This window comes from Athene noctua, chromosome 1 (assembly GCF_965140245.1).
Source record: "Athene noctua chromosome 1, bAthNoc1.hap1.1, whole genome shotgun sequence".
NCBI lineage: Eukaryota > Metazoa > Chordata > Aves > Strigiformes > Strigidae > Athene > Athene noctua.
In genome coordinates, this window is record NC_134037.1 from 84,122,123 (window position 1) to 84,134,916 (window position 12,794).

The 12,794-nt window shown below is 39.8% G+C and overlaps 1 protein-coding gene across 4 annotated transcripts in view; it reads right to left on the bottom strand.

Annotated features, from left to right (window-relative positions):
• Positions 1-12,564, bottom strand: part of SIPA1L2 (signal induced proliferation associated 1 like 2) — a 151,222-nt gene extending 138,658 nt beyond the window's left edge. For all 4 annotated transcript variants that reach the window (XM_074896742.1, XM_074896741.1, XM_074896743.1 and 1 more), the window contains exon 1: positions 12,220-12,564. The gene's annotated coding sequence lies outside the window, so the exon portion shown is untranslated. The remainder of the gene's footprint in view (positions 1-12,219) is intronic.
• Between the last annotated feature and the right edge of the window lie 230 nt (positions 12,565-12,794).

A 12,794-nucleotide genomic window follows, 5' to 3' on the forward strand; every position in this document is an offset into this window, starting at 1 on the left:
TATAAAAATGAAACATTGTAAAATGTAACCAATACAAAATAGTAATCTGTAATCTTTCCATTGAGATGTTTTAAATGACAGTCATACTGCCTTCATGAGGAGAAAAGAGGATAGATGGGGCTGGACAGCCCCAGGGGATACATGTTTTTTCTACCTCAAGCTGAACCTTAAAAAAAGCCAGACAACCTAAAGAGAAAAGTAGATGCTGCTGATGTAATGCTTTTAAATCTCCATTACAACAGTTCTCAATCACATTTCCATAGTAGTGTGGGGTTTTTGGTGGGTTTTGTTTGTATACTCTTCCCATTGAGTAACTCAGATAATTTTAGTGAGCTGGCCAAAATGAAGACACAATACTTTTTATATTTCTGTTCAAGCTATAACAAGTTAGAGAAAAAAAATTACTTCCTGAATACTTAAAAATTACTCTGTAAACTTTGTTTCCTTTGTTATTTGCTTTCTTCTCACATATTCATCTCAAATTTTTGTAAAGCCTTCATCCATGTTGTTCTTAACTTCTGTTTCTCACTCAGTCACACTGTATAGCGTTTAGAATTGGAAATACAGTTTATGCTAAGGTCAACATTTTATTCGTGTTAGTTGCATTACAAAGAAATATAGTTGACATTCTCTGAAACTACTCCATTTGTGCAAACAAAATATTAGTAAGTAGGAAGATCAGGAGATTAATTTCAAAAGCTTAGTCCTGCTCTGAAAATAAAATGCCAATGAACAGACTTTTGAAACCCACTAATGAATAGAAATTATGAGTAAATTTCTTACGAATCAGTCAAAAGCCTAAAAAGAAAACTCATTGCTCCCTGTAATAATTTTCAGCATATTTTACAGTTTTCCAGATGTCTATAGAGGGTTTTTTTACTTGTTTGGAATTATTTAGTTCTAAAGGTTTTATAAGACATATTAACTTACAAAAAGCAGCAACCCTACTCTGCCTCATTTGTGAGCTGGCCAGCTGCAGAACTTGGTCTGATTAGGTTCCAAAAAGGTCTGCTTTGTCCTGTATATTCCATTAGCAACTGTGCTAGCCTTGATAAAAATCAAAAGATGAGTTGGACTGCATGAAACAACAGAGTTTAGAGGAAGGAAGCTCACATTTCACAGCTATCAAAATTCTGGCAGACTGATTAAATTTTCAAGTCAAACACACTTTGGGACTAAACCTAGAACCCTTCAAAAACTGGGCAGAATAAGTGGAAATGGAAATCCGTAGTTTACCTTCTGACTTCCCAGTTTGACATCACTTTATATTCTTTACCAAGTACCAATTACTGTGTTCCCTATTCCAATGTACACTCACATGTGGAAACAGCATTGCAAAGTGAGCAAGTACTTATAGAGCTTTCAAGCTTTTTTTATTATTTATTTTTTAGGTAAAGGTTTGAGAGTACACATCAGATGGACACACACAGTTACTGATTCTGATATCAGCAGCTAGGATTAGGTTCAGCAAAGGTGAAGCAAAATGACTAGTTTGCAAAACACATCATAAGAAATCAGGATTTAATACTACCATTTTCTGAAAGTTCAGTGTCAGATGTTGTAAGTATATGGAGACCTACACAATACTGGAAGCTACTCTGCATGTGAAAATCTCATTCTTGCCCTAAGGTCACACACTAGGACAACGTTTTGCACTTAAGGTACTATTTTGCCTCAAAATCATAATAGCAGGGAATTAATTTGGAACATACCTATAGTCATGTAAAAGCTGGAAGAATGTTTTACATAAACAGTAACATGTCAATTCAAATCTTTTCAAAGACATAATAACTCCATGTTGATTTTGGAAGCCTGCTCTTCATGGACTACTTTCTACAACTATTGTTGAGGTGAGTCAGCCTTCCATACTGCTACCACTGTATTTTAAATTACTGTACTGTCACTGCTTAGTACATAAGCCATACTCAACATATTTAGGAACTCAGTAAGAACTACTGCTTCAGCTGGGTTCCCACAAGCATCAAGGAGAGGCTGCCTCAGAAGCTGCAGCTCTACACAGTAGAAAGATTCCCTTGGTCAGCTAGCTCATCAGTGATACACCAAAAAAATGGCTGCTGGTACAACCTGGAATTAAGAAAGTATCTAATACAGGACCATACTGAAAACAGAACAAGTGAAGAGACAACAGACTGTCATGAAAAAACTAAATCAGTTTATTAGAGGAAGCCTAAAATCAATCTTGGAATCAGTCTTACCTCATATTTTCAATAATAACCTTGACACAAAGTGGAAGTCACTTATGAAATCTGAATACAACACAAAGTTAAAAAGCACTGGCACTGCAAAGGAAAGTAAAAAAATATATATGAGAAAGAACAAAGTAAGTTTTGAGGAAGAGTTTCATTCTACTTTTATTTTATGTTTGGAGTCACTCCCTCAAGAACTATAGGATAAGATTTTGATGGCGCTGGTAGCTCATCAGCAGAAAACACCACAGAGAGAATAACTGTGACATTGTACTCAACGTGAAGACACAATTGCACAGTATTTCCAGTAGAGACAAAGTTTTAATGCCATTTTATTTACCACAGACAAGACTGTGTGGAAAGCTGATTAAATTCTTATTAGCCATAACAAAAACACAAACAGAAAAAGCGTAGAGAAGGGCCTTCTGCTCCCCCAGCCACCATACTGTACAAGAGGAAGTTAAGTGTTTGTCTTAAGACTAGCTAAAAGTTTGACTAGATTAACCTCAGAAAAAAGAGGTCTGACAGAGCAAGTTGTCTCTAAGTATCAGGAAGTATTTAGGTTAAACCGGGATATTAGTAAAATATGGGCTGCAATCTCAACATGTGTTTCACATACAGGTTAGTGGAAAATCCTAGTCCTCAGTGAAGTAAGTCCCTGAACAGCCTTCCACTGCAAGTATGAGATGGGAGAAAACGAAATCAAAACAGCAGCAACCTATCAGTAAAACAAAACTGAGTGCAATTGATTTATGAAACAGGTCAATTATGTTGTTGTTTTCTATAGTAACTGGTTTAGAAAAGAAACAACTAGTTCAGTTCAGGGCAAAGGAGATTTCAGGCTAGGGCTGTTGATCTGTACCTATCATCAGCCTTAATTCAACAATTTTGGAGGTACATCAGTTTAATAAAATTGATGTTTTAACTACTTTTGTTGAAAATATGGCCCAAAAGGAGATCAGACTGAGGTTCTCCATGTCTATCACACTTGGCAAAAAATCTTCAGAAGCCAACCCGTAACTCTCTCTGCCAACTGACAAGCAGTATCAGGGTTATTTCAACTTTAAGGAATTTTACCCTAAAGGAAATTCTTTCCATTCCCTTTCCTGTTTGTTATGCTTAACTCAGCATGCATTTACAACCTCTTTCATACTGAAGCTGAATGTTATACAAAACCCTGAATTTTTAAACACTTAATGAAATGGATTGTAAAAACCAAAACAGGGATCTGAAGTTATGTTCATGCTTTGGTAAACACTTTGGTAAACACTTAAAAGTATAATTACAGTGAAGTTGGATGAGCAAGAACAGGAATCACCTCAATCTTCTGAGCTTCTGCTGGCTCTTGTTCATAGTTAATGAAGCTAAGAGGTTAAAACTGAACACAAAAAAGGTGCAAACAGCAGCTCTTTTCATAACTGAACTACTTTAATTTGGATTTTTAAATAATTTGACAAATCAATTTTTTTTCCAGCCACATGGATAACTAACTGTAGCATAGATTATCAAAAGTTTCGCAGTAGTAAAATTAGTATCAGAGCAAAAGAACTAAATACAAATGTAGGTTTGACTGGCTGAGAGCCAAATTTCAAAAAACCTCACATGTCCTGCTCTTTAACAGTAAAACAATCTTTTGGAAGGAATCCAACGGAACCACTCAATAGAAGTGTACACATTCAAATTCTAGTATTGCTAATCATGTTTTAGAATTCAGTGACAAGGTGAGCAAAGTATATCTGAAGTCAAACCTGAAAGGTTGCTATTTTCTTTAAGTGCTTATTCTTTTGTTAAGTACTATAGTTATAAAATATTTAACTGCCAATAATTTACTTGAAAATTCAACCTTACAACCTGTTGTTAAGTAACAGACAGGACTATCTAACATATTTGAGTTGTCTCTTATTGTTACTTTTCCCCACATTGATTCCTGTAACTGCCACAAAGAATTCATACAATTGTACCAAGAGATGTGGTTGAGACAGCTGGTACAGAAAACAGAAAAAAACGGTTCATGAGAATCTCTAACTTGCAACTTTAAACGCCTCTGGCACACTGAACGTTGTAAAATGAGTGAACAGGAACCTTGACACTGTTCAGTACAATCTACATAAGAAAAACATTACCATTAAGCATCTATTTTCCCAGGAGAAATTATTATTACTATGCATATATGTAAATATTCTATTTTAACACTCAGCCACAGTATTTTCATAGGCACAAAACAAGGCAGATATTCAATTAACTATTTGTGAATACAAAGACACAGTTTGTATGCCCAGGCACAAAGGTACACTCTATACATTGATAGTACTAACATAACCTTATATATTTAACAATACTTAAAAAAATACAGCAGTACAATTCAAAAAAACAAAACAAAACAAAAACACTTTACAAAATGCAGTATCCATTTGCTGCAGATTGGTGTGATGAAAAGAATGGTCAGCTATTTCTAAGAGTTATTTTCTAAGGAAACAAGCCTTATGCAATCACACAGTGCAACACCTCCCTCTGCCTTGAGATTTTTTGAGCCTGTTGTTTGACTTGGCAAAATTTGATAGAAAAGATAAAGTTTCAAGGGTAATTATGCTCACAGAAACTTCTCTTTAAAAGTTACACCATCACAGAGGAAAAGCACAAAGCATCACAAGTGTGAGAGAAGCACTGACATTAGCAAAATTACCAGACCTGAGAATTTCAGAGACTACAGAGGTACTGCTTGCCCTTCACTCAGAAATCACCAAAAATCATGATTTCCAGGGGTCCAGGGTACGAGGAAAACAAAAGCTCAGAACCCCAGAAAACCCGTCTGCTTTAACAGTAGAAACCTCATCTCATACAGAAAACATTGTTGGAGCTCAATTTATATTTGATAGCCTGGGGTTTTTCACTGTAGCACTCTGAGCAACCACCTGTACAGCTCTCAACAATTGCAGATGATCTCATCTATCATGTTTCCTTCTTGTAGCAGACTGGTCAAATTCTACATTTCAAGAGAGGTGAAAGTGAGGAAATCTGTTCTCACATTGTTACAGATTACACCAATCACTATTTACCCCACCTTGTCTCACCACCTTTAATAATTTCAGATGGTTTCCTATGCAAACAAGACTGTTTGATTCAAAGTGATGTACAAATATACTAAGAAAGTTGCTGCACGTGGGGGGCAGAAAGTACCAGAGAATCCGAGAGGAGGAAGACATCCACCTCCCTGCCTGATCTCAGAAAACTGACAGTCAGTTAAAGGAGAAAACATTTTGAGCATTGACAGGTTTATCCCACTAGCTTCTGTCAGCCAGCTTCCACAAATGAATGCAGACACCTATGTATCTCTGCCAAATTATTCTGTGAATGGATTGTTGTTTCAGTCATCTGAAAAAGGAATTTGAAATAGAAGGGTATTGTTTTGATATAGGATTTTAACTACCTGGACATCACTTAATTGACTACTACAGCTCAACCCAGACGAAAGAATTTCAAGATCAAACTAAGGGCTATCTTTGTATCAACAATATAAAAGAAGCTATGGAAGTACCAAAGTCGGTCCCATTGCTATCATATTTTATGAAGTTTAAAAAAAATTCCTCAAAGTTATTTGAAAGCTTTCTTCATATAATTCTCCCTGCTGAACATCCCAACAAGTTTCCCCATGCCTGATCATGCCATCAATCTAAAACTTATTTCAGTTTAAATTATTGCACCTTTTGTATATAATGACCACATGCAGAGAAGCACCTTTGTAGTCATTTAGCTTGCTATATGTAATAATAGGCATTCTTTTTCTCATTTACCCTGTAACAAGAACAGCAGCCCTTCAAAATGGATAGACTAAACCAGTTATTGTATGGCTTATCACTGAACACCAACTTCATACAGTGTTTTTGTTGAAGACATGACAAACTAAATCTAATAGAAATCCCCAGTGGTTTAACTTGTTAGCTCCAGTGTCAGGCTGGAGCACACTGACGTAACATAGCCTTAAACTAATTCCTGCCTTATCTCAATTCATATCACAGGTTCCATACTGTCAAACATCAAACATACTTCTCTGAACCTCAGATGGAAGAGAACAGAGGAGTAATGACAATACTGCTGAGAAAAATACACCATGGGTTTGTAAATACAATGCCTTGTTTTGCATTAGTCCAATGAACAAAATTATTCTCACACTGGGTTTGCATTCATCATCAATTAGAATTTTTACATGACAAACCCAGAGCATCCTGCTGAACCCAAATCACAGCTGGCAGTCCTGCAGCCCAATGTGGCAAGGCAGCCACTCTCTTTGAAACAGCTCCCTCCATTGCTATAGAGAAAAAAACACTAGGAACAATAATAATAAGCTGTTGTCCTGACAACCTTACAAAGCAAAACCAAGGCTTACTTTACTATAGCAGAACAGCACGGATAACCTGATTGCCATAAACTGCTCCTAAATCTTCAAGAGCAGCTGTCCGCTGCAATAAGCAAGACCAGCACAGCAAAATACATATGCTTCCCTGCATCCTGTAGTTGATATGCACATTATGCAGGAGAATGTATGCATATACACAGCCACACTTTCTTTTCCCCCACTTTTTTTCCATGTTGTGTCACACTAACATGGCAATGAGATTTCATGGTAAAACGTGTGAAGTACTCTTTTTCAGTGCTGAGAGGCTAGAAAAATACTTAGGAGTGCTCTTTTCCTTGAATGTACTTTAGGATCTAGAAGTAGGAAATAATTACTTTTGAACAGAAAGACACAAAAACAACCAAAGAAGAAGAGTGTGATTAAATAACTCATAACTCTCAGGTGAAAAAAAAAAAAAGCAAATGGGAAAAACAAAAACCAAAACAAAAAAAGACAGACTGAAATTTCATATCTTTCACAAATGCCTTCTCCATAAAATATAGGAGACAGAACTGGTTTTGCAATGACAGTTTTGCTAGCTATGCATTAATTGCAGGATTCCTTTTCACTCCCCCTTGTGAAAGCAAAAATCACAGCAAGAGTATTTTAACAGTATGTGCATTTGTAACACCTATAGAAAGCTTTATTCTCTCCTTACCTTAATTGACATTTTGTTCTCACATCATTTCATAATTTATCTGATTTGACTGAAGTGTATGTAAAAATTCAACATGAACTACAAAGTGGCCCAGAATCTCCTTTCCCTCTCATATATATGGAACAAACAAGTGTCAAAACATCCCACACAAAAAAACCCACCAGAAAAATGTTATGAAGGTGTTCAAGAACATACTCTAGGTTTTAAAAAAGCATTTTATACCATTTGAATTAACATGCCACTGAATCTCTAATGTTCTCAGAGTACCTTTCCTTATGAATACATTTTATTCAGTACTGTAATCTGTTTACATAATCTGTAAAAGAGTTGTATAATTTTATCACAGATTGTATCAGGTTTAAAATAAAGGTTGGTGAACCAAAAGGGAAATGGAAGGGCAAATCGTTAAGCTGTATGAAAGCTTTGTAATTCTGTGTCCTCTAGCATAAATCCCATCAAATCATTTTCATGTAACTTAAGTCTGAAAAGTCATATTGAATCATAGCTATGATTCAAAAGCCTACCTAAAAAATGAGGTAGCAGGCAGGCATTATCACAATCCACAGCCACTGTGCCAGAGAGAATTCGGGCAGTGAAGGGAGAGGGGGAGGAAGGAAGGAACGGCAAATAATGTAGGATTATACAAATATCTGCAGAGCTGGATATGTCATTTTGCAGGATTCTGGACAACAAATGAAGACATTATATAAGAAAAGATTTAAAGTCAATGGCAAAACTCCAAGTCCTGTGCTCAGAATTTCATTTGAGCTGGTAAGGGGGGAGGGGAAATCATGACAACTTCAGCTACTGCCACCTTTCAGCCTCCTCGCTACTACATGACAATTTACTACCCTTCCTCCAGTCTCCTAGATTCCCTCACTTCCAAAACCAGCTATGGTATCTTTCCAAATTACATTTCTCAGCTTTAAAAAAAAAAAAAAAAAAAAAAAAAAAAGAAAAGTGGGTACAGGTCATTCTCCTAAGGAACACAGAATCCTCAGTCAACAGCAACTAAAACCAATGCCTATTTCCTTCCAAACATCTACTATTCTTAAAATGTTTTACAAGCATCAGATCCAATAAGGCTGTTTGGTTGCAGATCCAAAAAGATGGGACAGCAGCTGCTTACATTTATTATGTGTTCAGAAGATTATCTCCGTGAGGATGAGAGACATTTTTTTGAACAAAACCTTTAATTATGTATGAACTGAACACTATTTAAGAAATCCCAGAAAACCAGAAGAATCCACTTATAAATCATGAATAGCTAACTGCTGATGTAATTACACTTTCATGATCCAAACAAGAGTCTACATATCTTTTAGCAAGAACTATGGGGCAAAATAATCACAATGACATTTCTGTCTACTTCTGTCCTGTCTCTAGCTAAAATCTAGAAGAGTATCACCAATTATAATAACCCTCCTCAATCTTCAGTTCATTCAGTTATGCCTGAAAATGACTTTAAATGTGAGGTCAACTCTTTACTACAAAGCAAGGCAAGGTCTCTCATTTACTTCTGTCAGAATAAATCAGATGTTTGCCATTAACTTTGCTTTTTCACAACAAACTAAAAAAATAAGACAGCTATTCATGTGGTCCTAGCAATTAAAATCTTAAAAATCTAGCCAGTCATACAGCATCATCACTGAATGTCATGAGGAATAAATGTTATTCTTAATGCAATCTGTGTGAAAAACCAGTATTTTTAAAAATAAAAAAAAAAGAAAAATGTGAAACATACTCTTCAATCTACTAAATACAAATTCTATATAGTCAGAGCTATACATCGTAACAGTCCTCATGAATTCTTCTTACTGGATTTTCGTATTTGGTAGAGAGTCCTCACAGTATTTCCTCAAAATAATTCAGGTAGAAAAAACAGGGTAGAAAAAGACTGTGAGGTGTACCCCTACCCTAAACTTCCTGAACTGTTCAGATTTATAGGAGGATGAAAATTCCCTTCAAAATAAAGAGATAAAATGAAGCTTGTCTTAACTTTGCAAGAGGTAATGTTTTAAAGAATCAGATTTAAATTATGCTACCTAACATATCAAAAATTTCTACTAGGAGTACAATATTGCAATACAAAAAATAAAAAGCCATGTCCACTTCACTGAATCACAACCCAGCATGCCCAAACATTTTAAAATTGCAAGGCATTTAAATTGCAAAGCAAAAACTGCATGGAAAGAGAAAAGAGCATTCATCAAACCACAATTTCATTTCAGGTTGTCAATACAGCTCCTGTTGGTAATCTTGGATGACTAATGTGAGAAACTAGATAACCCAGCGCCCCACCCTCTTCCCACAATCTGTAACTTACCTTTTATTTTCATAATAACAGCATTTCTCACTGAATATTACCGTAGCAGATCATCATCAGTAACAGGTACAAACCTACTGAAAATATTTTAACATCCAACCATCTAAATATAATCTTAATTCTAGCCGAAGAAAGGAGAAAATATTTACTTTCTCCTGCAGTTTGAACTGCTGATCTGCACATAAAAAGCTTAGGTGCAACGCCTGACTGCTATGTCCAATATGAAGCTGAAAGTGGAAAAAAAGAACTGCCTCAGTTCACTTGCAAAGGTCAAACAGCAAAAGAAAGGCATGGTTTTGCCTGTTTGACCACTGCTTTGCTTAATTTGACTGTCTTCATTTGCAAGAGTATTTCACAATGCACTTGAGTAATAGTATGTCAGTTTAAAAAAAAAAAAAATCAAACAGAAAAAGACCATATTATCTTTCTTTTAGGAAAATAGAACAGGAGCCTTTAAAAAAAACTCTGATTTGCACAGTAAGCAAATACCAGCTACAAAGAATTGAGGTTTTGTTTAGTACTAGGTTTCATGTTATACCCTTGGCATATATGAATGACAAGATCTTTAATTGAGCCAATACGATTGGTGAAACAGTCTGGCATCCTTACAAGTATTCCTTTTTGTTATATCTAAGTGCTGCATGACCTGGTAAGGTAACCCACTGGGCATGCAAAACCAAGACAATACATTCAGAGACCTCTCTGAAATCTAGCTTTACGTGAATGCTATATAAATTATAAATCAACTGTTGTGGACCCTAAGTGATGCTTAAATATCCATAATGCATTAGAGCTCTTGGTGCTTTAAACATGTTTGCATTAATAATAAAAGATATTTCAAAGATCATATTTAAGATTGAAGAAGCAAATGGGAGGGAAAGAATGCTTTCCACTGACAACAGGCACAGTTTTGGAAAACCACAAGAAGCAGATTAATAAGGCATCAGGCCTAGGCATTCCTATATCCAGCAGGCTGTGATGCACTATATTTCTGATTCCAACTCCAAAATGCTTCAGTCTAAGTTAGGTACAGAATCTGGGAAAAAATAGCTGAACAAACAATATTAATGCACTACGGTCTTTTTTAAAAATAAGTCCATCAAACTAATGACTGAGACTGAGCTATTGTTTTTATCCCCATTTTCAAACATCTCTCCTTATCCAGCTGCTTTCCTTTAAAGCAGCCTAAACATTTTGCAGAGCTACCTTCCAACTAAGCAAACTTCCTTTAGATACTGGTAGTATGTATATATAAAATAATGTTTATAAGCAGCAAGCTGAGCTGAGCAAAACAATTAATTATGTCAGCTAGTAAGCAAACTTCAAATTCTGCTCTGGTCTCATCAGTGCAGAACTGCTCAAGAAGGTAGTTTACTATTCACGGGAAGAAAAAAAAAAATAGACAAATACAGAAATAGCAGGCTGCAGAGACAGATTACATGCCTTCCTCCTCTGCTGGATATCTGATATAAGAAAGCCATCTAGTGTTAACTTTCAGAAGTGAAAATTGTGCACAAAAGAGCTCGGGAGAATTTACATGTGCAATTCGCTTTAACTTTGCATGTCTTCTACAACATAAAAAAATAAAACCCGTTTCCTCTAGAAAAGCCAGGCTCAAAGCAAAGATTCAAACTACTAATGTGTTAAAATAATCCAGCATCGAGTACCAAGCCACTTTACTGACCTAATTCGTGAACGTTAATATCCATACCTGAAATTTGTCAACTTCAGAGTTGCCTTTGTCGAGACTGCGTAACCCCACTCCCCCATCCTCACGGACATACGTACACACCCCACCTCAGCAAAACGCTGCGGAGCGACACAGAAGAGCTACAGAGCCAGGAAAACAAAATCGAAAGCAAAGCTAATCTCAACTGGCTATCGCTTACCGAATCAAATACTAAGTTTGGAGAACGGACCACTGAACGCGCATCAGAGTACTACGAGATAACAAAGAGTGCAAAAAGGATACAGGTTGCGCCTCGTACAGGGTAGCTCAAAAAACAGCCTTAAAATCACTGCAGGGAACTGAAGGACCTTTCCCTCTGCTACCCCAAACGCTTGGCGGTCCCCACTGCAGCGTCTCCGCTCTGAAAAACCAGTTACACCCCAGAGACGCCCGAGCCCGGCAAACTTACTCCGGAATTGCCATTCTTCTTGAGACGGGCTCCAGAGCCCGGGGCGGCGCGGCGGGGCGCGGAGCCGCTACGGTCGGTGGCAGACCCGCCCTGCAGGTGCCTGCCGGCCCCACTGACCCCCCCGGCCCCCCGCACTCCCGAGGTGGCGGAGCGCAGCGCTATGTAGAAACGCGACGTGCGGGAGGGAGCCCACCCCGCGCCGGTGGCGGCCGGGACGAGGTCGGAGTGCTGGGGGGGGAAGGGGGTCCGCGGCTCCTCGCTTCCCACCGCCCCCCCCCGACCCCAGCCCTCCGTCCTCCCGCCGAGCTCGGAGATGCCGAGTCCCCTCCCAACAGCACCTGAGGGGAGAGGAGAGGAGAGGGGTCTCTCCCCACGGCACCCCCTCCCAAACCGCTCCCGTGCCCTTCCCGGGACGGAAAGCCTCGTATGCCCGCGCTGCCCCGGGCACCCTCCCCCCGCCGCGGGGCACGGACCCGACGGCAGGCGCCGCTCCTTACCTGGTGCTGCTGCCGCCGCCGCCGCCGCTGCTGCTGCTGCTGCTGCTGCTGCTGCCGCCGCCCGCGCTCCGGCTGCTCCCGCCGCGGGACCCCCATGCCCCCCGACCGCCCCCCCAACGCCGCCGCCGCCGCGCACAGGCTCCGCTCCGTTCCCCGCCGCCGGCGCGCGCTGCTCTCCCCTCCCGCGGGACACGCCGCCCGCGAGGCGCCGCGAACCTTAACGGGGAGGGGGGGGGGGGCGTCCGCTGGGGTGTCGCGGGCGGGCGGGCGCCACACCGCGCCGCCGCCGCCGCCTCCGGTCCCCCCGCCACCCCTTCCTGGCGCTCGCCCGCTCCCTCGCGCTCTGCCCGGCACTGGCTCCGGCGCGCGGCCCAGCCGCCGGACGGGGAGGGGGCGGGGGGCGGGGCGGGGCGGGGGCAGCACCCACACACCCACCCACACCCACACACACCCGCTCTCGCCTGCCTCGCACACCCGCAAGCCCCACCCCCCGCCCGCCGGCCACGCCTCCCATTGGCTTCGCCGTCTCGGCCCCGGGGGAACGCGAACTCCGCATTGGCCACTCGCGCTGTCGC